At 42.8% G+C, this 24,614-nt stretch overlaps 1 long non-coding RNA gene across 20 annotated transcripts in view; it reads right to left on the minus strand.

Moving 5' to 3' along the window:
• The window catches only part of LOC106558054, a 40,516-nt gene that overhangs the window by 10,790 nt on the left and 5,112 nt on the right, over nt 1-24,614 (minus strand). For 19 of the 20 annotated variants that reach the window (XR_005355761.1, XR_005355767.1, XR_005355763.1 and 16 more), the window contains 2 exons: nt 15,261-15,446; nt 13,873-14,978 (listed from right to left, as the gene is read on the minus strand). This is a non-coding gene — a long non-coding RNA (uncharacterized LOC106558054). The remainder of the gene's footprint in view (nt 1-13,872; nt 14,979-15,260; nt 15,447-24,614) is intronic. The other variant, XR_005355768.1, reaches the window with a different exon arrangement.

Consider the following 24,614-nt stretch of genomic DNA (forward strand, 5'->3'; position numbering starts at 1 on the left):
ACATCACACTCACACCCACATTTTGGGAAATACGACAGTAGATTTGATAATATTGGAAATTCATCTCTGCAAGTTATGTGATGTTTTACAGCTAGAAAAACTTAAAGCTAGCATATTTCTTGAAGGGGTGGGTGTTTAAGGGATAAAGCTAGAATTCCCCATCAACGAATGAGCAGCTGACACATTTTTCTCAATCTCTTTAACTGATGGCCTCTGTCTTTTTTAGGAATGTTAACCTAGATGAAGTATTTCAGATGTGTTTGACTACATTTTTTTTTTCAATAGCCAGCAATATGAAAGAGGAAGCACAAGCACAGTTGGGTGGTGATCTTGCTGAGTGTAGCTGGAAGCCCCTTCCAGGAATGCTCAGCACTGGCCCCTGCCATCCTTGCACGTGTGTTTGGGAAGAGATGCAGTGCTCCATGTCTGTCTCACATGGGGAGCTGGGAGTCCTCTGTCCAGTAACCCTGTGCCTTATTTACTGCTTGCCAGGGTCTTGTGAGTTCTCCAGGTCCTCATGGGGGAACTGAGGGTATCAGGGGCTTCCTGAATTCCTGGGAAGGACTGGGCTCAAGGTGGCTCATCAAGGTGGATGTCTGAGTGCCAAGATGAATCCAATGAAGTGTCTTTAACTGCCCACAGCCATCACTCCTGTTTATGGTAATGCTACATCACCTTGATCCTCCTCCGGGGAAACCACTCCTTCCCACTCCCTCTGCATGAGAATGCTGAGATAAGGCTGATTCCAGCCCTGGCTGCAGAGGTGGGCACTTGATTCAAGTCTGGCAAACCAGAACATCCCAAATCCAGGCTTCAGGGTGGACATGTGACCTACATGGGGTCAATGATGACCCCCAGTGGAATTACCGGAAGAGATCCTGGCTGTCAGACCCCAGGGTACTGTGGGACAGGTGGCAAGCACTGCCTTTGTCCCGGAAAACCCAGACATTAAACTTGTTGAAATCTCCCTTGTGATAAAAAGTGGAAAAGGAGAAAATTTGCAATTACACACATTACAAGTCCCCTCAGGATTAATAATTAATACTATAATGATTGTACTTTATTGAGCAGTTACTTGTGCCAAGCTCCCGTGTTCCCTCTGCTATAACACACACCAGGTCTCATCTGACCATCTCTAAGGTCATCATGCATCTTTCAATTGATGGTTTCTTACAATTGCTTCCAGCCAAGTAGTGGTCATGACCTGGTTGTCACTGCTTTAACTGATATATCCCACTTCCATTTTTTTATGAATGCCAAGGATGATACGTGATAAAAATCTATGTCTAAACAAAACCTCCAAAAACTTCTTCAACAGAAATTCCAAATGATAAGAAAGGTTTGGGATATGGTTTAAATACCCACTGGTCTTCCTTTCTCCAAGACACATACACCGATGTTACATCTCAGACTGAGAGCATCTCAATTTCTATAAAATACAGGAGAATTTCCTTATTTGCATTCGGGTGGGAACTACTTAACATAACAAACCAATGCTTGGGGAAGTTGGCTAATGACTCAGATCCAACACCAAGCACCAAGTGCTGAACCAGTTTCTAGAAAGCACGTCAAATGGGACCAAATAAGATCAGTTCAAAACCCAAATCATAATCAGACTTTGCCCTGGGGACTAAGATTTCAAATTTGCTGACATAGAGAGCATCTTTCCTTTTTTTTTTCCTTTTTTTTTTTTTAAGAGATTTTATTTATTTATTCATGAGAGACAGAGAGAGAGGCAGAGAGAGAAGCAGGTTCCCTGCGGGAAGCCCCACGTGGGACTCGATCCCCGGACTCTGGAACCATGACCTGAGCTGAAGGCAGACGCTCAACCACTGAGCCACCCAGGCATCCCTCTTCTTCCTTTCTTGGAAAACAAATTCTTTTCTGTCCCCCCCCCCCCCCCCAAACCAAACCTTCCCCCAGTGTTGCCATGTCAGCGCAGCAGCATTATGAAAAAGTTACTTGTAATCTACAGGATTAGACCACAGCTATGTTCCCGATCTGCTCTCTACCAGAAAATTGATACCAGGGACTTCCAGGGCTGAAAGAGCCCAGTGAGCTTGTTGAAAACAACCAAAGACCCAGCTGAAATGATGTGGCAGTGTTTAGAATATACTTTCCTCTGGGAAAACATCACTCAGCCTCTTTCAGCCAAATGTCCAAGTCATTAAGGACAGGTTTTCTGCACAGCGCCCCATCCCCAAATTTTTATAAATCAGAACCATCCAATTTCAGAATTTGCTTGGTGGTGGGGAGGGGAGTTTCTGGAATAAATTGTACCAAGGAAAGAAGGGTCTTAGTGTAGACACAGCTTGCTGATGGAGTATAGGCAAATGGGGGCACGGGGAGGCCTGCCTTCAGAGGCTGCTTTGAAAACTGGCTTTCATGTGAATATCAGACACTTTATTGCCTTGACTCGGGTGACCTCATCTACCAGAATGAAGTCATCCATCCCGCCAGGGAAGACAAACCTTCGTTCCAGAGAATCAATCAGGCCCCTCAAGGGCCCTCCTTACCCCCTTATCTGCAGCCAGGAAGGGAGTGCACAGTTATAAACCTGACAGGCCCCAGAGAGCCCCCCGTTCTGCAAGTTCCACTAAATCAAAAAGGAACCCAAAGACTCACGAAGCGCCCGCTTGCTACTGGGTAAGCAGGGCTTGACACCATTTCTGACTTGGGGGATTGTTTCAAAATCTAGGTATTTCTTGAGAACAAAACCATGGCATTTTGGTGAACTTCGGGGGTTTCTCCTTCTTGTTATGAAAGTATTAACTCCTGCCAGATAGGAATGCCAGGCACATAATTGCTCGCCTAGCCTTTTCATCCCAGGCTATTGCACACCCCATAAACAGTCCAATTAGGAAACCAATTAAAATGAGAAAGAAGCTTCCTGAATCACCCAGCATTTGAGGCAGTGCTGCCTTTCCGTGGTCCAGCGAAAGGTTTTATGGCGCGTGCTGGAGAGACGAGCGGAGGAAGGGAAAGTGGGCTGCCCACAGGCTGAGCTGCATGGGGGTGGGGGTGCCCCCAAACGTTCTGCAGGCCTACTAGCTGGGGGTCAGAGGACGAGGAAGCTCTGCTCACTCGCTGGGAGCAAGCCAGAGAGTAAAATAAAAACTCAGAACTGCACGATGAAGCTTATTCTCTCATGGTTACAGGAGATCTGGTGAATAGGTCCATTTTCAGAAAGTAGATTCTTTCCCTAGGAAGTGGGCACCTGCCTTGCACTCCTGGAAGCCTCTCCCAGACGTTCATTCATTAGACCTTCCACAAGGCATCCTCCCGGAGGGTTGCAGAGTCCTCATGCTAGCCAGGAAGAAGCTGACCTTGGCCAAGGTCACAGACCTCTTCATTCAGCCGTTCAAGAGATGTGTATTGTTGGCTGACTCTGTGTGGCTGACACCGTAAGGGCCTGGGCATCTGAAGGTTAAAGAGGACAGAGTCCTGCCTCCACTGACCAGGCCACTCAGAGAAAACATCCTATCATTGCTCCCTGGCACCTCACACACCTTTCGTTTAAATCTCTGGCTTGGGGCACCTGGGCGCTCAGTGGTTGAGTGTCTCATCTGCCTTGGTTCAAGTTGTGATCCTGGGGTCCTGGGATGGAGTCCCACATCAGGCTCCCCATAGGGAGCCTGCTTCTCCTTCTGCCTGTGTCTCTGCCTCTGTGTGTCTCTCATGAATAAATAATGAAATCTTTTTAAAAAATAAATTAATTAAAAAATTAACCTTTGGCTTTAACTAATCCCAGGGCATGGCACAAAGCAGGTGCTCTAACAGGGGGATGGTGGAAGTGTCCAGACTCAGGCCTCTGCTCCTCCCACCTGACCATCAAGAGCCCTTGAGGCAATGGCAGTGCTGCTGATGCCTTTTCCTGCTGCACGTGTGCATATGCGTGTGTGCACATGTGTGCACCTGCAGGTGTGTGTGCATGCGGTTGCAGGAGATATAGTTAACAAACGGAGCATTCCTTGCTCTCCAGGGTATCAAGGTCTCCGTGAATTGTTGAGGCCACTCAGAACTCCACTGGTAAGGTTGGCTTTGTTCCTTGCTGCTGATAGAATTAAAAGGAGGTGGGGCGTGCAACGAGTCTCTGAAATGCAGACGGGCGGTATCCATTCTGTGATGGCACTAACCAGGTCCTCCCTTCTTTCTGAGAGACTTCCTACTGCCTTGGTTCTCCCTGCCTGGATTCTGAGCTCTTTATAGACCAAGCACAGGGCCTCTTTACTGCTACAGCTCTCACCACCCAGGCTCTGCCTCTGGTTTTATCACTGACAGGTGAGCATCCCTTTCTTGAATATCTGACTTTCTCCAACTGGAGTCGCTTTTGTGAACGTATAACATCTAGGCCCATTTCGATTCTAAACTAGGTGGTGGCTTCAGGACCAGCCTCTGAGTCTGTAACTTCAGCATCACTGTGTAAAAAAAATCTGAGTCTCGTTTTAGTTCCTGGGCAAGTTACTTGATCTCCTTTAGCTTTTGCCTCCTGATCTGTAAACCCCAAGTGATAACAGTATTTGAGTCTGGATTGTTGGAGGATTGAATGAGTTAATGCTTGGCTGTTTGCTCAGAATGTGGTCTGGCGCATGGCAGGTGCTATGCCATGTAAGCTGCTCAGGTTTCTGTGCCGTGGTGCTTGTCCAAGCTGTTGGCTTTCTCCTGGCAAGACTAGCCCTGGAGGGTGCAGGGCTGCTTATGCCTCTGTGGGGATGCTGATAGCAACACCAGCTGCAAGGGGCCTCAAGAGACTTCTAGTGCTCTCAGCATCCATGCGGGAACCCCCTGAAAGGTCGGTTTCCAGAGCTTGGGCATTTGGTATGTGGTAAGCGCCATACTTGGTGTTTTTACATGTCCTATCTCATTTAGTAAAATGAGCAGCCTTGGCTGAAATTTCCAGTGGCTGGAAGCCCACAACATGATAAGATCTCTAAGAGGTAGCGCTGCAATATAGTTCGGCCTATGGACAAATCATGTTTGAATCCCAGCTCTACAGCTTGGATGAATTATGTGAACTCTCTCTGCCTTGTTTTCTCCATGCATATTACAGAGGATAACAATAGTGCCTACCATATAGGGTTTTATGCAGATTAAGTGAGGGGATATTGCTAAGGTTTCTTGAAGAGTGTTTGCCGTGCATAAGCCATATGTAGGAGTATCGTGAGAAACACCACTTCTACGATGACTCAGTGTCAGAAAGTTCTTTCTCCTACTCATCTCAAATCTATGTTCACCCTTCACTGGAGTCAAGCATGGGCTGTGTGTTGCAAAAGTCTTCAGTCTTGTGCCATTGATGTGGATTTCCTAGCCATGCTGCCCTGGGTAGTTACTTCTCTTATCTGAGCCTTATAATTCCCCATGTATTAAATGGGTGCAGTCACCCCACTGCCACTTCACTTCCAGAAGCTCATGCTGAACCCAGTGGTGACAGACCGTGTTTGGGATGGGCTCATGCAAACCAGTACACTAATTCATGCTAACTAGGACTTGTGCTGTGGGCAGCAACTCCCACATGTCACTTCGCTGGGATCAGGCTCACTGGCAAGAGGCCTGGAAACTTCAGAGTGATCCAGAACAGCCAGGACGATCTTTCCAAAGCACAGATTTGATGACGTCTGTCCGCAGCCTGAATCTCTTGTCATGAGTTGTTCCCGTTTCTTTTCCTGCCTCATTTTCCTCCATTCCCTGTTCTCTCAGCCCCACCCTGACCCATACGTATTTGCTGAATTTGCCGTGTTCTGTCTGGAGCAGGACTTCTCAAATGGGGGTGAGTGTGGCCCTCCAACCGGGAAACATATAATAATCTTCTAGAAACATTTTTGGTTGTCACAACTCGGGAAGGGAGTGGCACTGACGCCTAATAGGTAGAGGCCAGAGATGCTGCTAAACATCCTACTGTACACAGGGCAGCCCCTTTATAACAAAGAATTATGGAGGCCAAATATCAACAGTGCCAGGGTTGAGACATTCTGGGCTGGATTCTATCTTTCCAGAGAATACTTTCCACCAGCCATCCACCCACCTGTGCCTATCTGTAACAGTCAAGGTAATAGTAACACACACTTTCATATCTTAATGGCTTACTTCCACAATCTTCATTCCTTACCAATGCTCCATGTCCATTGCAGGTTGGGTAGGGGACTCCCTACCCAATCTGCAAGGATCATCCTCACTCCAGGATCTAGGCTAAGAGAATAGGCACCTTTGGAATGTAGTAGATTGCAGTGGCAGGGGGAGAGCACATGACAAATCCTCACTGGGGTCACTTGCTCACATTTTATTGGCCAATGCAAATCACATGACCATGACTAACCTCAAAGAGGGCGGAGGAAGGAAACCAGGGAAAGCTCCTTGACATTGGTCTTGGCAATGATTTTTTTGGATATGGCATCGAAAGCACAAGCAACAAAAGCAAAAATAAACAGGTTAGGACTACATCAAACTAAAAAGCTTCTGCCCAGCAGAGAAAACCAACAAAATCAAAAGGCAGCCCAGGGAAGAGCAGAAGATATTTGCAAACCTTATCTCTGATAAGAGGTTAAAAATGAAAATATATACGGAACTCATACAATTCCCAACGTAAAAGATTAAAAACTGGACAAAGAAACTGAATAGACTTGTTTTTCCCAAAAAGACATACAAAGGGCCAACAGATACATGAAAAGGAGCCCAACTCCACTCATCATCAGGGACACGCAAATCATGAGATATCACTTCACACTGTTAGGATGGCCATTACCAAACAGGCTAGAGATAACAAGCATTAGGAGGATGTAGAGAAGAGTGAATCCTGGTGCACTCTCGGTGGGAATGTAATTGGTGCAACCACCAGGGAAAATAATATGGATGTTCCCCCAAAAAATTAGAAATAGAACTACCATATGATCCAACAATTCCATTTCTAAGCATTAGTCCAAGGAAATGAAATTATTATCTTGAAGAAATATCTCTACCCCACACTCATTGCAGCATTATTCACAACAGCCAAGACATAAAAACAACCTAAGTGTCCATTGCTGGATGAATAAAAGAAAATGTGAGGACAGGGGATCCCTGGGTGGCTCAGTGGTTTAGCGCCTGCCTTCGGTCCAGGGCGTGATCTTGGAGTCCTGGGATCGAGTCCCACATCAGGCTTCTGCATGAAGCCTGCTTCTCCCTCTGCCTGTGTCTCTGCCTCGCTCTCTCTCTGTGTGTGTGTCTCTCATGAATAAATAAATAAAATCTTAAAAAAAAAAAAAAGAAAATGTGAGGACAGTCCAGCGCCTCTGACCCTTTGCAGGTTGGCCCTGCAGGGGCATCAGAACTCTGATGGGACAGGCTATCCCCTCCTGTAGGTTCATCTCATTCTGCCTCCTCGTATCAGTGCTTCCCAGGTTCCAAGCTGACCTCCCTCCATTGGTGGATCAATTCTAACAACAGGTAGGCTCATACCATTGGCTGATATGGATCAAACCCAGTTCTTCCTAACCCCTACCCAACCCTGGTGAGAACTGCTTTCTAAGGCAACATTTTCCAAACTTCCATCACTTACTTACAACTGTCCCAATTTGGGACATATCTTTGTCCTACTTCCTCTATAATTTAATTGACTTATTTTTTAACCACATTTATATGTCCCCCTAAATAAATTTACTTACAATAAGGTCACTTTGGTCCTAGATAGATACATAGATAGATACAGATAGTTGCTAGACAGATAGTTATAGATCAATCACTGAGTCATTGGTCCCTTTGGGGAATTCTAGGGAACCACTTAAATCTTTGGAAAAACTGATAAATCAAGTATTTATCCTACTTTTTTATATGACTTGTATCTCAGGGTATCCATATAGTTGATGAAGGAAAATTTTTCCTTATAAAAGTTTTCTAGCTAATAAATGGAGAAGGAATGTTGGAAGTGGAGCATCACTTTTGCAAGACTTAATGAATCAACGGATCTAGGTAATGAATACCAATGAGTTGTAATGTTATGGAAAGAGATAAAACAGATAGTGTATACTTCCGACTGAAAGAACACAACACTGCCAATGAAATGATCTTGCAAAACCATATTGAACTTGAATCTGCTCAAGCTTCTAGGCCTAATTACCAATTTACAGGATATACAAGGGATAGTGGTACTTATCAAATGACCCATAGGATGCAATCAGCAAATCTAAATTATAGAAGACTCTACAAAACAAATGATCTAGCTTCTTTAAAAAGAAAAAGATTTTAAAAACTTTGAGACAGAGCGCTAGAAGAAGGAGGGGCAGAAAGAGAAGTAGACTTCCTGCTGAGTGTGGAGCTTGATGTGGGGCTGGATCCCAGGACCCTGGGATCGTGACCTGAGCCAAAAGCAGATGCTTAACTGACTGAGCCACCCAGGCACCTCTGACCTAGCTTAACACAACTATATCCTCCCCCAAAAAACTGCAAGTGAAAAAATAGAAAGAGATGTAAGAAAATCCTAAAGACTGATATAGCACAGAAAATTACAAGGACTGGGCCTCATTTGGATCCCAATTCAAACAAATTGGGTAAATGTGAACACTTTGCCTGGTGATGTGGTGATATGGATAGTAATTACTATGAATTTAAAAATTGTGATAAAAAATTGTGATGTGATAATGATGTTATGATTATATTTTTTTAAAGTCCTTCTATTTTGGGGAAACACACCAACAGATTTCCAGAGGGAAGGACACTATGTTCTGAATGTGCTTTGAATTTGCAGGGCATGAGAGAAGGTAGCCAGGGGCCGCGGGCAGGGGTGGAGTGGGGGGCCGCGGAGAGGAAAACGAAGCGGGGACCAAGTGTCAGTGATGCTGAAACTGAGACTCATTCTCATTATTCTCTTTACTTTTAAATATGCTTAAAGAGAGGTGCCTGGGTGGCTCAGTGGTTGAGCATCTGCCTTCTGCTCAGGTAGTGATCCCGGGGTCCTGGGATGGAGTCCCACATCGGGCTCCCCGCAGGGAGCCTGCTTCTCCCTCTGCCTTTGTCTCTGCCTCTCCCTGTGTCTCTCATGAATGAATATATAAAATCTTAAAAAAAATACATGCTTAAAGATTCCTGCAATAATGTTTTTTTAAAAACCAGAATGGGGGGATGCCTGGGTAGCTCAGGGGTTAAGCGTCTGCCTTTGACCCCTGGAGTCCCAGGATCGAGTCCCACATCGGGCTCCCTGCTTGGAGCCTGCTTCTCCCTCTGTCCGTGTCTCTGCCTCTCTCTCTCTGCATCTCTCATGAATAAATAAAATCTTAAAAAAAAAAAAAACAGGATGATGTAGGAGAACGATGGGCAGGGTCAGTGACAGGGAGGAAATTAAGGAAGCCTCAGTGAGAAAATGCATTCAAAATTGAATGATAAGGAGCCAGCCGCAGGAGGATACACTGGAGGAATATTCCAGGCAGAGGAAACAGCATGTACCATGCCACCCAGATTACTCAACACTGTCTAAGAAATAACCTTGTAAAGACTTGTAAAATGCCACTTACCCATTTTCTAAATTATATGATCAGCCAAGAGAAGATGTCTAATTAGCAACTGAAAATATGGCTGCATTGAAAATGATGCTAATTTTCACCAGGGTTTCTTCCCTCCAAATGGAGATGTGTGTATAAACCTTATGCTTTGGATTAAAATTTCAAGTGTCTTTTTTTTCCCTCGAAATTTTGATTAAAATTATTTTAATTAAAAAATTTTTAATTGCCTTATTGTCATCGCTTGCCGTCTGATTCCACCACTGGGATCCATCCCTGCACCTGCTGGAGTCCCATAAGCTGCCAGTTCAACAGCCACATGTCAGTAAATAAAAGGAAAATACAGTTTTTTATATTTGTGAAATATTGCACCAATGCATGTAGTGTAAAATAGCCCAGTATGGTCCCAGCTGAATAGTAAGAGGGTGATTTATTCCCAAGGCTCTGTTTCCATTTTTGCTGTTTATGATAGCATATCAACGGAGCTTTTTGATTGAATTACCACCTTGTATTCAGGCTGGGACCATGCATTATTACATATGTAAGTATAAATGTTGATGCAAATGAGTTTTCCTAATGAAATGAGAGGCAGTTTATTTTTCCTTGCATAATGGGTGGTTCTGAGGAGCAGATTTATTTTCTAAAAGTGAGTACATGCTTATTTTTCAATTTGTCATCCATTCTTAGCATGAGCACCCCAATAATTCAGATCTACAGATCTTTAAGCGTCCACATGTTAATGTGGATTTTTTTTCATTTTTAAACTGAAATCAATTTCAATGTGATTTATCATCAGAGAATTGCCTTATGTAAAATGCTTAAGTGAATGAAGTAATAACTTTAGGCCCATCAGTTAGAGAGAGCAATTTTCAGTTTCTCAGTTCTAAATAAATGGTGAGATCCCAGGTCACATTTTCATTTTATTCATTACGCTGCATGCTTTAGTTATTACTGAGTTTGGGAATGGCTAGAAGCTTCAAATGAGCTGAATTACTTTTAAATATTGCTGAATTTTATTTTATACAATTTGAGTTACTTGGCAGGGTGTTGCTTGCTATTCTATTATCCCCTCACCTGAATCAGCTGGCCAAGTCTGGAGTTTATTTCACTCTTCATAAATTAGGATACTAATGTTGAGCCATGGGCTCTCTCCCCGCATATGAAATTAACTGCAGCTTCCTTGCTTTGGAAGTGGATTGAGGATTTACTTAGTAAATACTTCCCCTGTGACTGCAGAGGGAGAACCAGGCTCAAGGAAGAGCAGAGTGGGAACATTTCTCTTCCACGTTCAAGAAGCTGAAGGCTCAGGTGAGCAGATCCCAAAGACAGAGTTTGCGTGCCAATCCTTCTAAACAAATGGTCAGTTTGGGGATAAGTCAGGTGGAGCCCTTGAAGAGCATGATGGGAGTTTAGGGACAATATAATAATAAGAAGAATAGTAACAATAATCCTGTTTGTTATACTTGTTTGTAAGTAATATATAATAAATATATGTGTCAGACAAATATATAAGATACATAACTACTAAGAGTAATAAAAATAATCCTACTCATTTATTATGCTCATATAAATAATATATGATAATAAATATATGTATTATACTAATAAATAGAATATATATGCTAATCATAATGGTGATAGTAATAATCCTGTTTATTATATTCATATGTAAATAAGATATAAAAATAAATATATCATTATACTAAATATATAGGATATATTTACTAATCATAGCAATAATAATTCTGTTCATTTATTATACTCTCAAGTAAATAATATATAATAATAATATGCATTATATGAATATATACTAATAATGGTAATAGTAATAATCCTATTTATTTGTTATACTCATATGTAAATAAGATATCAAAATAAATATATGCATTATAGTAATATATAATGTATATACTACTAATAATAACAATCCTATTTCTTTGCACTTTTATATAAATAAGATATAATAAAAACTATATGTGTTATATTACTATCTAGATTACACATCCTAATAATAATACATAAGCATTTGTTGAACACTTACTGTGTCCGGGCACCCTGGTAGGTATCTAACATGCATTATCTCATTTAATGTCCACAATAGGGGATCCCTGGGTGGCTGAGCAGTTTTAGTGCCTGCCTCCAGCCCAGGGCATGATCCTGGAGTCCTGGAATCAAGTCCCGCATCAAGCTCCCTGCATGGAGCCTGCTTCTCCCTCCGCCTATGTTTGTCTCTCATGAATAAATAAATAAAATCTTTTAAAAAAAGATCCTCCATAGGATCCCTGGGTGGTGCAGCGGTTTAGCACCTGCCTTTGGCCCACGGTGTGATCCTGGAGACCCGGGATCAAATCCCACATCGGGCTCCCGGTGCATGGAGCCTGCTTCTCCCTTTGCCTGTGTCTCTGCCTGTGTCTCTGCCTCTCTCTCTCTCTCTCTCTGTAACTATCATAAATAAATAAATTTTTTAAAAAGTGTTAATAATTCTATAAAAAAAAAAAGACCCTCCAAGGTAAGAACTATAATTTCCATTATGCAAACACAGAAACAGCAGCTCAGAGAAGTTAAGGGACTGGCCAGGGTCACCCAGCTCATACCTGGAGGAACCAAGATTTAAAACATTCTACTCAGGCAAGATTTGCACTGGTAGAGGAAGGCTTCTTGGCACAGTGCTCGTGAAAATGTTCCACAGGAGGGAAAGGAGATTGTGTCTCCATGTGGTGGGTTAGACGTGAAACTTTAAAAAGTCAAACACATCTGGTTAAGTTCCAATTCTGGGGCTGTCACTTAAACTAAATGGCCTTGCGTAAGTTGCTGAACCTCTGCCTGCCTCAGTTTCCCCTGGCAATATGGAGATGCTAATGATACTATAGCTATTTTGAAGACTTTAATGAAGCAATGCAAATGTCCAGTGGGTCGGAACCTCTTGGCACCAGCTATCCTTAAACTAAAATCGTACACCAGATTCCCTCAGGTAGGAGCTGCCTCTGGGAGCTATTTTAAAGGGGCTTTATCAATTCGCATTTCTAATTACCCTCCAACTACCTGCCTGGCCAGTCTTCTGAGGACTTGCTAGGTGATTGATGTGATACCACTCAGAAACGTCTTTGAGTTCTTCAGAAGAAAGGTTTTCTGTACAATCCAGCTGGTGGTGTTACCATTTAGAGGAATCTGAAAACCTAACTGTGCTGCTGATACACTCATAGGGAGTTGAAAGGGGGATTATCTTTTAAGACTCGAGAATGTTGATGTTTGCAAACATTTTCTTGCTGCCTCTCCGAACACTGCAAATTGACTGCTGAGATAATGGGCGAAAGATGACATCACACAAAACAGCAGCCTTTTAAGTGCAAGAGCTGGAGGAGCCACTTAGAGTGATTAGGAAATCCTTAAATGAGTGTTTGCGAAGTATTGGCTAACCCTTAATGTTTGCTTTTTTTTTTTTTTTATCCTGGCATCCAACTCGAAAAATCTGACCTTGAATAATTATCTAGCCCCTGGCTTTCAGCACCAGGGGCAGAAAGGCTCTGGGCAACCATGTGGTTGTGTGTGGACCACACCCCTGAACGTAAGCCTCATTAGGAAACGTAAATGTGCAATTGCGTGAGGCGCCCCGCTAAATGCCCCAGGAAAAAGGGGCAGGTTTCTCTCCTCTCACTTCCACTTCCAAAATGCCTATCCAGCTCTTTTGAAAGTCAGATAAACTATCTCGTTCTGTTTAAACTGGCCTGGATCCTACTAGTCCCTGTGGCCACCAGGGATGGGGAAAAGTTGGCTTTCTCAGGAGGATTCTTTGGCCCATTTACCAGTGTAGGTAGAATGGTTGAAACTCCTCTCTTTTGGACCCAGGTCTCCAGGGAGATGGGGTGAGCAGGGGGCAGCTAAGCCTGGGGCTAATGTTCGATCTTTTACTATCTATCTAGATCAATGTATGATATCTTCTGGAAACCAATTTTCTGGCCTTAAGAAGACCATAGATAGAGAGAGAGAGAAACAGAAATAGATACAAAACTCTTTTCTATCTATCAAAGAATGCATTTCCCTCATTGAAAAGTCAGAAAGTACAAAAGTGTAAAATAAGTCAGGGGGGAATGTACGTGATCTTACTTCCCAGTGAAGATCTTGAGGGTGGTTTTTTTTGTTTGTTTTTGTTTTGTTTTGTTTTGTTTTACCCTGTGCATTGTTACATAGTTGAGACGATGCTATGTAGGTGTTTGGGTATTCAGCAATTTTCATATCATTATATCATGGGCATGTATTTCTCCAAGCTTTGGCTGATAGCGTCATTCTATTCCCCCACAGGGCTATGCCATCATGTGCATAACCCAATCCCTAGCCGTGGGCATTCAGGCTGTTTTCAGTGTTTGGTTATTAGAAACAAACGCTGCCGGGTTGACATCTTGCCACCAACCTTTCCAGTGCTTCACCAAGTTCAGCCTGCATAGCAAACCAGCAGGTGCAAGAAACGTTCCTCGGTCACACATTTCACCACCACTTCAGCAGGCAAGGATTACGACTGCCTGGATTATTTTAACTTCCAGCACGGGGCTTTTCAGACACTTGATAGGAAAGAGGAAATAAAAGCCACATGTTGTCTTGTGACTATGTAACCATCTCTTTGAGAGTCACTTGGTTTAAGAAAAATAGATTAAGCCAATGAGCCAAAGCAGAAGGTGATACTCTGAAAACCTGATATACCAAGACTTCCTAGATCTGGTTTAAAATGATTGCTCACTGTCTGCAGCAAATCTTCAGCAGGGAGTGGAGATGACAAGTACATTGTAAACAGACAGGTCTTTTCCTTAAGTAAAAAGAAGAGTGAGCCTTTCTATCATGGTCTCTGAGCGCTCTGTGCAGGCGAAAGGAGACTGGTTGTGCCAAGTAGATCCTTATTATCATCAGGGAGTCATCAGGATGTAGTGTTGGAGGAAATGAAGCCCAAGTGTACAGACATTCGCAGGATGTTTGATGCCCAGCGCTGCACTCAGGGAGGACCAGGGAGTCCTCCCAATGGAGGGATTTGGCCTGCCCTGATTGCTGAGACCCTGGATGGTTGGTTTTCCTCATTGTGATCTCCCAGAGCTCTTTCTGTTCTGGATCAGGGTCCTTTCCTGTCTTCGATACCTATCACAGAGGGCTTTGGGAAGCTAGCAGAGAGAACGATCTGAGGCATAAGTCCTTATCTGAGCATGCCCACAGAAGACGTTCCATTCAAAACTCTCCTTCTCTGATCTTCTCTTCCCTTCTCTCTCCTTTCTACTCATTCCTCCTCTTTTCTCTCTTGCCTGAGTATCACACCTGACTGGTTCATGGCCAGAAGCAGTTTAAACTCCTTGGATGTTACTCCCTGGGCTGGAGACCAGCCTATCACAAGAGCTGCTTGAGAAGAGGGGGGTGCTCCCCACTAATTCCTTGGGGGCAAGTCTTAATCCTTGAAAAGCAATAATGAGGTTTAATGGAGTTCAACAGGAGAGGAGAGCCACCAAGTATCTTTTCAGATGCAAAACTATGTAAATCCTGAAAGAAACCAAATGCATACAAAGATGGGGGAGAGAATTTCCAAATAGATAAAAGCATAAAGATTCAGATTTTCTGCTGTCATTTTTTTTAAATGAGTGCAAGTTTCACATGGTAATTTCTTGATAGTGTGTCTTATACTTGTATTTATCCCCCCAAGCTCCTAGTAAAATGCTCTGTGCAGATAAGTTTATTCATTTAACACTTCTCAACTGTTTAGTGAGTGTTTATATGACAAGTACTGTGTGGGGTGAAGAGGATACAAGAATGAACAGAACCAACCTTATCTTTCTTCTTTTGGACTGTGCAGTCCTAATGGGAGATAAATGTTAGGCAGATCCTTGAACTTTCTGAAGGGAAAATGAAGGCGGTACGTGGAGATTTGGTTTAGACTGGAGGCCGGATAGGGTGGTACAAGGAGTTGTCATCAGAGGAGGTTTCCTTAAGAGATGGTGTTCTAGCTGATTCCTGAAGGATACATAGAGAACTTAACCTAGAAAAGAACATGAGAAACAGTTTTCCAGGCAAGCAAAAGCATAGGCAAGGACAGTTGGAAGGGAAGGCACTGGCCAACAGGGAGAACTCTCTAACTTAAGTGGCAGGAGCTGAGGTCACATAGATAGGCTGGAGCCCGATTAGCAAAGTTTTGTCAGCCCCCAGGAAGACACTGGAACATGAACCTGAGGATAAGAAAAACCACTGATTCTGTTTTATTTTTAACTTATTTTTTTTTAAAGCAGTGAAGTGACATGATTAAATGCGCATTTCAAGATCCCTAGGATTGCTTTGTGAGGAAGGGGTGAAGCGACCCCTAAAGGGACCAGATGAGCCAGCATCCGCATGGAAGATGGTGGTGTCTCAGAGGAAGGTGGTGGAAGTGGCTAATGGAGAGACAGATGAGGAAGGGGGAGTTTTTTCAGGAAGAAGTGACAAGTCTTAAGACTGGATGGAGGTGGGGTCTGGTGAAAAGATATCAAGGGTGAATTTAAGATACCTGCCTTCAAGCAGCCATTTAATACAGAAGGAAACTCGGAGACCAGACAACTCAGAAGTGGAAAATAAATAAATATAAGTGAATCAAGCATCACAGTGATTAGTTTAGTGTTACTTAAGACCTCTGATTTGCTATGTATTCTGGAAAAATAACACAAGACCCCATTTGGATGGTCAGTTCTTGCCCCCAGGAGTTTATAATGATGTAGAGCCCAGGTGCTATTACAAACATTGTTATGTGAACATCAACCAAATTCCATCCTATTTCTTAACACATGCTATCTTCACCACTCTCCTTGGGGCGGGGGGGGGGGGGAACCACAAATGTAGTCCCCTCCAAGTTTCTATACTATTCAATAAATTAGATAATTAATATAAATCATCTGACCTCTCACTACCCTGAATTTATTTTCCAACCCAAACTGAGCTCTGCTATCCATACTGTTCTCCTGGTAACCATAGGGTATGTGATTCTTAAGAGATTTTAACATGGTTTATCCAGTTATTTCAATAAGTTCTTTAAAAGAAATGGGGTAGGGGATCCCTGGGTGGGTCTGCAGTTTAGCACCTGCCTTTCGCCCAGGGCGCGATCCTGGAGTCCCAAGATCCTGGAGTCCCGTGATGGAGTCCCACGTCAGGCTCCCGGCATGGAGCCTGCTTCTCCCTCCTCCTGTGTCTCTGCCTCTTTCTCTCTATGTCTATCATAAATAAATAAATAAATCCTTAAAATAAAATAAATAAATAAATAAATAAATAAATAAATAAATAAATAAATGAAACGGGGTATTTTTTTTCAGAAAGTAAACGATGGCATTTGTGCCTTTGTAAATCATGATGGATTTTCCATATTCTCTACTATAAAGAACCTTTTTTTTTTCTCTTAGGAAGGAAAATTAAGGTTGCTGTACCATGGGATCACTTTCATTATCTTTAGCATACAAATGATCTCTTAAAAAGATTTTCTTCCGCTACATATGTACAGTATCAATGATATAATTTACATTGCATCCTTCATATTAACACTCTGATCCATCATCGCTAACAATGCAGGGTCTTTGTGTGAGGGGCTGTCGGACAAATGTTTTAGCTTGTGAGAAGAAAATTGTTAGCATTTGAATAGAGAATGGTACAGGAAGGATTAATAGCCTACTTTGATGGATTAGAATGTAGGGAAATTGCTCAATATTAATATGAAAATGTTTGTGAATTGGTTGCAAGGTGCTGTCAATGGAAAATGATTATGTCTCCAAGGCCTTATCAGTTGAGACTTGACTCTTAGCAAAGACTTTCACACAAAAGACTGATGAGAGGTATGGAGGATGACGGGCTCTGGGAGCTGGAACAAAAACCCACCATTCAACCGCTGGAGTCCTCCTGTCACTCTGGATGTCCTTTCTGTGATATCGTGTATCTTCATGTCAACATATCTGGGTATGGATTTATAACAGAAGAGAAAGGGATGTGTGGGTGATTGTATTATTTCTATAATTTAGCCTTTCCGTCTTTGAAAACCCAATCAGAAACAGGCAGGGTGTCGTTGAGTAAATAATAATCTAAAATTTTTGTCTCTGTGCAATGGTTTTTATGTTGGTAATATTTGCAAGGATGGTCAACGGTTCCAAAACCATGACATGAAAATCACCGTTTAATACCGGTGTCAGCAAACTCAATCAGAGTAAGCCTCATTTTAGAATGATGTCTGAGAGGTTTGGGGATGTTAAAAAGTTACACTTGCGAAATTGCTCTCTGATGCTTTGAACATACCTTAAGCTTCAATTTACCTTTGGAAACCGATTTCCTACTGAAAGTTGAAATTAGGGGATCCCTGGGTGGCTCAGCAGTTTAGCACCTACCTTTGGCCCAGGGCATGATCCTGGAGTCCCAGGATCGAGTCCCACATCAGGGTCCTGGCATGGAGCCTGCTTCTCTCTCTGCCTGTGTCTCTGCCTCTCTCTCTCTCTCTGTGTGTCTATCATGAATAAATAAATCTTTTTAAAAAAAAAAAAGTTGAAATTAATAACACAATGGACACTCATAGAGCTTTGTTGTTCTACAAAAGTCCTAGACATTAGCTTTGCCCCTCTGGAGGGGTACCCCCCATCCCCAGCGCTGGGCTGCCTCACCCTGCGGCCACACAGTAACGCTGACGTTCATTCTCTCTGATTGTCAGAATAGAAATGACAAGCTGAGCAGCTGGAAACGATGTTCTTAAAATGGAACCACTGTCTCTTCCAAGAACGGAGGGGTGTCCTCAGTAGGGTCCTTAGGGTATATTTTTCCCATTTAAGTTTCATTTTTAGTGTTAGAACAGGCTTTGTCCACCTCAGCACCATTGGCAAAATTATCCTTTGTTGTGGGGGCTGCCCTGTGCATTACAGAGGCTTAGCAACATCTCTGGCCTCCACCCACTAGATGCCAGTAGCATCCCCCCAGTAGTGACTTACCAAAAATGTCTCCAGACATTGCCATGCCCCCTGGGGGACAACCTTCTCTCCCAGCTGAGAACAACTGAACTAAAGAAATAGAAGGTAATCAGATAAGAATATTATTGTTGGAATGAAAAACAGATATAATGTTACAATTATTTTCTCCTTAAAAGATGAGAGTCCATCATGTTTGTTTATGTATTTTTTTTTTTATAAAGTAATGATACTAATGACTGTCTGCTGAATGCTAGCCATTTCCCTGGCATCAAATCCTTTAATATCATTACATAATCCTGGGAAAAATCTGAAGACTCAGGTAAAATGACTCCCATTTCACAGACCAGGAAGCTGAGGTTTGCAGACGTTAAACCTCTTGCCGCAAATCAATCTGTTAATATGACACAAACAGGACCCAAGACTGAGTGGCTCTGACAACAGTGCTCTTCACCACTTCTGTGTGTTTCTGGTCCTGAGGTCTTTGCTACAGATACCTGTACTGTGCCCTGACAGTCTCCTATGTTTAATGAATCTCAGCCTTCACCTCTAGTCCCTAAAATGAGCTCCTTTCCAGGCTGTTGGAGGGTCACCAGGCAATATAGCATTGGGGGTGGGGTGGGGTTGGAGGTGGAGGGTATTGTAAATTCCAGGGTCCTGTTCAAGAGTGAAGCGCCAATGAGCTCTCCATGATGCCTTGCATCTTTCCTGCTACATTAGGCTGACATCCCTACCTCTACATGTAGTTGCTGAATGGGTTGACTCTTGCAAGATGAAGAAACCTGAAATAATGGTGCTGGGAATTATCTAGAAGCCTATGGACCCCCAAAATGCTTGTGTTTTCTTATAGTCCTTAATAGGTGAGATGCCCGAAGATGGAGACATCATTCTATCCTGGCTGGGTATTTGATGCTTTTAGTCTGGTGCTTTGGGTCACAACCCCAGCCCTTTGCACAGCTAAGTATTGAACCTTCACAAAACAGATGCACATCTGCATAAATATGCAAGTTTGTGTAGATTTTTTTTGGGGGGGGGCGTCAAAGAACCCACCAAGACTTCCTTACCTGGATCTCAAATTAGTAATCCATTTTCAGACTACTTTTGTGGGCTCTCCAATAATTTTGGTCCAAGTCAGAGCAGCACCTTCTTTATAACAAAAGAAACCCATATTTGGACATATTGGGACCTAATTTGTGGAAATGAGCAGACACAGTAACCAGTGAAGGTACACCAGGGAGAGCAGGTGACATCTTTCCTCTGGCCTGGCAATGTGCATTTAAGAAAGCTGACAGCTTGCAAGACCAGCCTGTGGCAGATGCGTCCCCGGCGTGCCCCTGGGATTGGCAGCTTCATTATTGCTGTTGTCAGTGTTTGTGGAGTGCTGACCCTGTGCGCCAGCCAGGCCTTTCCCAGGTAGAGATGTTCATTGTAACCTATTAATTCCCAGGCGAAGACAGAGTCAAGCTAGAGAGCTGGCGGCTCTTAATCTGGCTGCTGCACTTTCTGCTTTAACTCCCCCTTGTTTGTGGCTGAAGAGCTCAGACCTCTGCCCTGTCTATTGTCATCCTAGCCTGAATTCTCCTGTCTCTTTTTGAATTAAAAACTTTCCCCCAAAGTTATACATGTTCCTGGTTCTAAAATTCAATAAGGCTCCCCCTTGCTTCCTCAGTTTCCTATTCACTCACCCCAATCGTGCACCCTTAAAAGATATATTCAGTTCATTCTGACATATGTTTGGAAACTCATTTCCTTGTTTCTAAATAACATGATTGTATGGCTTTTCTTTTTAAATCCAGGTATTGTCTGTTAACTTCCTACCGTAGAATATGAGTGTTCTTGGTCTTAATGCATTTCTCACCACTGCCCCCAACACACGTGCCTGGCAACACACAGGCTGACTTCCTGTCACCTTCCTCCCAATAGAGTCATGTCACAATTTGATTTAGTTCAATAATCAGCCTTTACCTTGTCATGTTCATATCAATATTACCCTCAACTGAGCCACTAATTATGATTACATTTCCTTCTTGTAGAACTTTTTGTTTTCTCTGGAGTTGCTAATAGCCTTGTTTTCTAGCTACCACTTGCAGACTCCCTATCAAAACTGTGACTCTTCTCTCAGCATTTAAAATACATCTGCTATTTGGTCAGTTTGGGATTCTTCTAGGAGACATCCCTTTTGGACTCTAGCAGCACCACATTCTCCTACTCAGTCTGGACTGACTGTCCTCTACCTTGACTTCTTTATATGTTTCTTCAGCATCATCCCAGGAATCCCTTTACTTTTTTTTTTTTTTTTAAGATTTTATTTATTTGAGAGAGAGCACATAAGCAGGGGGAGGGGCAGAGAGGTGGAGACATGCAGACTCCCCGTCAAGACCTGAGCCAAAGGCAGATGCTTAGCAGACAGAGGCGTCCCCTAGCCGCACTTTAAATACTTGGTTGTCAAGGGCCATTTCTATCACTGCAGAAAGTTCTATCAGACAGTGCTATGTGAGATCTGACAGGAGGAGGAATTCAGTACTTGACAAATCAGGACACAACAGCAGCTCGGCTGAAAGGTCTCACATTTATTACTGAACCAACCTACTGGTATAGAGGCATAGTAACAGAGAAAATCATTTCCTTGATAAGACATGTCTATTGACCAGGTAGGAAGGATGTTTCCATATTGATAGGATAGGAACATGTGATCTCCACGTGGCTTAAATATGTGTGCCAATTATGTTTGCTATTTCATGATGTGCGATGTTTCCTCACAGACCCAGTGCCTCCTCTTGGAGTTGTACCTGATTTTATTACCAGTTTTTGTCTGAATCCACTGGGGAATGGGACGATTCTGCTTTTGTTTCTTGGCCAGGAATCGCTTGATTCTGAAAGTCTTGTGAGAAGACATGGCAATTACAGTCAACCACACACAACCAGGATGGCGGCAAAAAGGAGAGACCCTTTACTCTTTTTGTTAAGTTGGATCTCTGTTTTCTGGATCTATGTCCCTATCTTTTGGTGGGCATCATCCAGTAACTTCTGACTGTGGATTCATGATCATGAGATATATATTCGTTGAGTATGAAAATGCCCTTTTTCTAGCCTTTCCAACAAATGTTAAGGCTGCAAGTGATTCCTTTTCAAAGCATAAAAACCTACTGTACTTTCCCCTACCTTATTGCTCTTTGAGCATAACATAGAACATGTTTTTAGAGTCATTGGCACTTTCAGACTTTAGGGAACATTGAGTATGTCTTTACAATCTATCACTAACCACTCGGAATTAATAACGGCCTACATAATACAGCCCTTTACTATTTAGCAAGCATTGTCATAGCCAAAATCTCATTGTGGGAGGCAAATAGACATCATGAGTCCTATATCCGAAGAAGCTGAGGCTAAACCAGGACCACACTGTTCATAAATGTCTAAGACACTGTATTCTGACTCCTGGTGAGTACAAGATTGCTCAAGAAACCAACAAAACATGTGCTTATGGCATAAGAAAAAACAGAGACATCACAAAAATTTAAGTTCTGATGAGCTTAGCCAGAATTTTGCATTAAGAAATTCTTCCAATGAGCTATTTTTATATACATATATATTCTATAGGAGTTTTGTATTTTATGGTGGCATACGTTTGTGAACTCTATATGGTAGATCAGGGGAGCACCATAGTATTTCCAAGGTTTAGGAACTCTAAAGGTCTTAATCCGATTTGTTTCAGATTAGATGATTTGCTCCCCCCACCAACCTCCCACCCACCCGCTATATTTTGATTAAATGAAGTTAATTTCTGTAATCATGCTCCAATTCAGTCCATCCCAGGAAATTACTTTCAGGCATTGACCAAAACTTTCCACATAAATGTTCTGTTGACTAAAGAGGGAGACTTTTTAACCTATACTCTCTGACGTTTTCTCCTGATCCTTATTCTACTTCCATCAATTTAGGGAGCTGGTGTTACTGAGGGTGGGAGTGGAGAAAGAAAAAATCAAAACAACAGGATTACATTGACCTTTATCAGAGCCTATGAACTATTTCTGGTTGCCAGGCAGAGGAAATAGCAAGTACAAAGATCCTGTGGCCCTTCTGAAGCTCCCATTCCCTCAATGTTCTGCTTTCCTAGGTAGGCATTAGCTAATTTTTAAAAGTAACCTCTGATAAAGTATTCCGGATGACTGTGGCTTAAATATAACTGGAAAACTTGTGCTAGAGACAATACTTCAATCCAAAGGGGGAAGAGAAGTAGTAGAATTTCTGAAATTGGCAGGCAGGGGACTTCGGTATTTTTCAACCATGGTGAACAACCCACCTGGAGAAGCAACAAAATACAAAGGGAACAGGGCAGGTTTTTAGATCAGGAGCCCCAGCTGGTTACCCCTGCTCTGTGCTATCATGGTTGTGTGATTAGTCACTCCTCACTCTAAATTGAGATAATACAAAACATGTCATGCCTTAACCTGTATCTCAAATGTAGAGGGTAGAGCAAAGTGCTCTGTAATGAGATACAGTAAAGAAGGAAGACCTTTGCAAACATAAACATTAAATCCGTGTTAGTTTTTTACCAAGTTAATTTCATGTCTTAATATTTTCATGTCAAGATGGAGTACTTTCACATAAGTCCCTCACAGCAGGTACACTTCTGTAACTCATTTTCCCATACCTATCAGAAATAAATTTTCCTTCCCTAAATATAGCCTGCATAAAATTAAATGTGTAGAAGTGCATGTATCAATCAGGGCTTTGGGTTGCAACATAGAAATGGACTCTCTTAGCTTAAGGAGAAAAGGGGATTGTATTCAAAGTTTATCAGAGTGCATAGAATTGATATTCAACATAGTAACTCACAGGACCTGGAATTGTCCAATCAGAAGGGAGCTAGAGCAAGTTCCTGGTGGCCTCCTGCTGTTCTGAGAGTGAACCCTTAGGTTCCTGGATGATGGGGGAAACTGAGTAGATTCCAAAGAAGGGGGCTCACTCAGCCACAGCAGCACCATGTGCAGGTGCAGTTGGGGAGCTGGGGGCTGTGGGTTCCTCATCAAATGAGCCAAAGTATTTTAACTCTTTAACCACTGGCATGGGGTCACTAATTCAGACCCACTGAACATCAGTCCTGGCTGAAAGAGAGACCAAGAACACCAAGCTAGGGAAAGATTTAGAACCCCAGACAATGGGCAGGACATCTCCACCATCTTTTATGGGACATATGGAGGTCACTGTGCCTGGTTCTGAACACCACTGCTTCTCAAGGGAATTCCTAACTGTGCCCTCCTCTTTGTTCATCCAGGACACAGAGTCCTGCGTGGAGATGTCAGGCTGGCCAAGGCTAGGTGTGCACTCTGCCTGCCATGGAGTGAGGAGAGGGTGGTGTAAGGCCAATGCTGCTTCCTCCTACCATATAACCAAGGGGAATTTCTTCCAAGGAGAAACAGGCTTTAGAGGCTGGTTATCTGGTATTTGCTGGAATGAAAGTTTAATGTTGAGACAAAGATGCTTTCTTAAGGTGGTCTCCCAATCTGCTTCTCCTCCTCTCCCTCATCTAGACAGTAACTCTGCAAACAAGCCATCATCATCATCATCATCACCATCATCATCATCATAAAAAAAAAAGGCCTTAAAAAACCATTAGGTGATCAGCAATGTGTTGCTCAGCCCAAGGTCACCTTGGATTTTCATCATGACTGCCATGTTTTTCTTCTCATTAAAATATTTGACAAGAATTCTTTGCATGGATGAGCAGTTCCAAGCACCCCAGCCCCACACTGTTCTCACAAAGATGTTGTACTGTCATAGCAAATAATTATGCGGCCAACTAAAAATCAGTATCTGCGTTACACACAAACACCGAAATCTGGTGTTTGCACAGGTACAGTGCCAAAGATAATGCATGATTTCTTGATAAAATAACATGTATTTTCTTCCCTTCAGGTTACTTGCAAGTGGCCTAAAAAGTAGGGTTTACATCTTTATTTCTGGATCCTAATTGCACCTAGCAAAGAGCTTTTTGATTACAGTTGATGGTTGAAAATGCTTATTGGATTGGACAGCAGTGTTGGAATTGCAAGAATATGAATATCCTAAGTCTAAGAAATTGTATACAGGAGGAGGTCAAGTATTGTGTTTACGGGTAGGATGACCAACTGTCCAGGTTTGCTGGGGACTGAAGGGCTGCCCAGGACGCAGGACTTCCAGGACTAAAACTGGAAAGTCACAGGCTTGGACATCAGACAAC

Source organism: Canis lupus, chromosome 2 (genome assembly GCF_011100685.1).
Source record: "Canis lupus familiaris isolate Mischka breed German Shepherd chromosome 2, alternate assembly UU_Cfam_GSD_1.0, whole genome shotgun sequence".
Classification (NCBI taxonomy): Eukaryota; Metazoa; Chordata; class Mammalia; order Carnivora; family Canidae; genus Canis; species Canis lupus.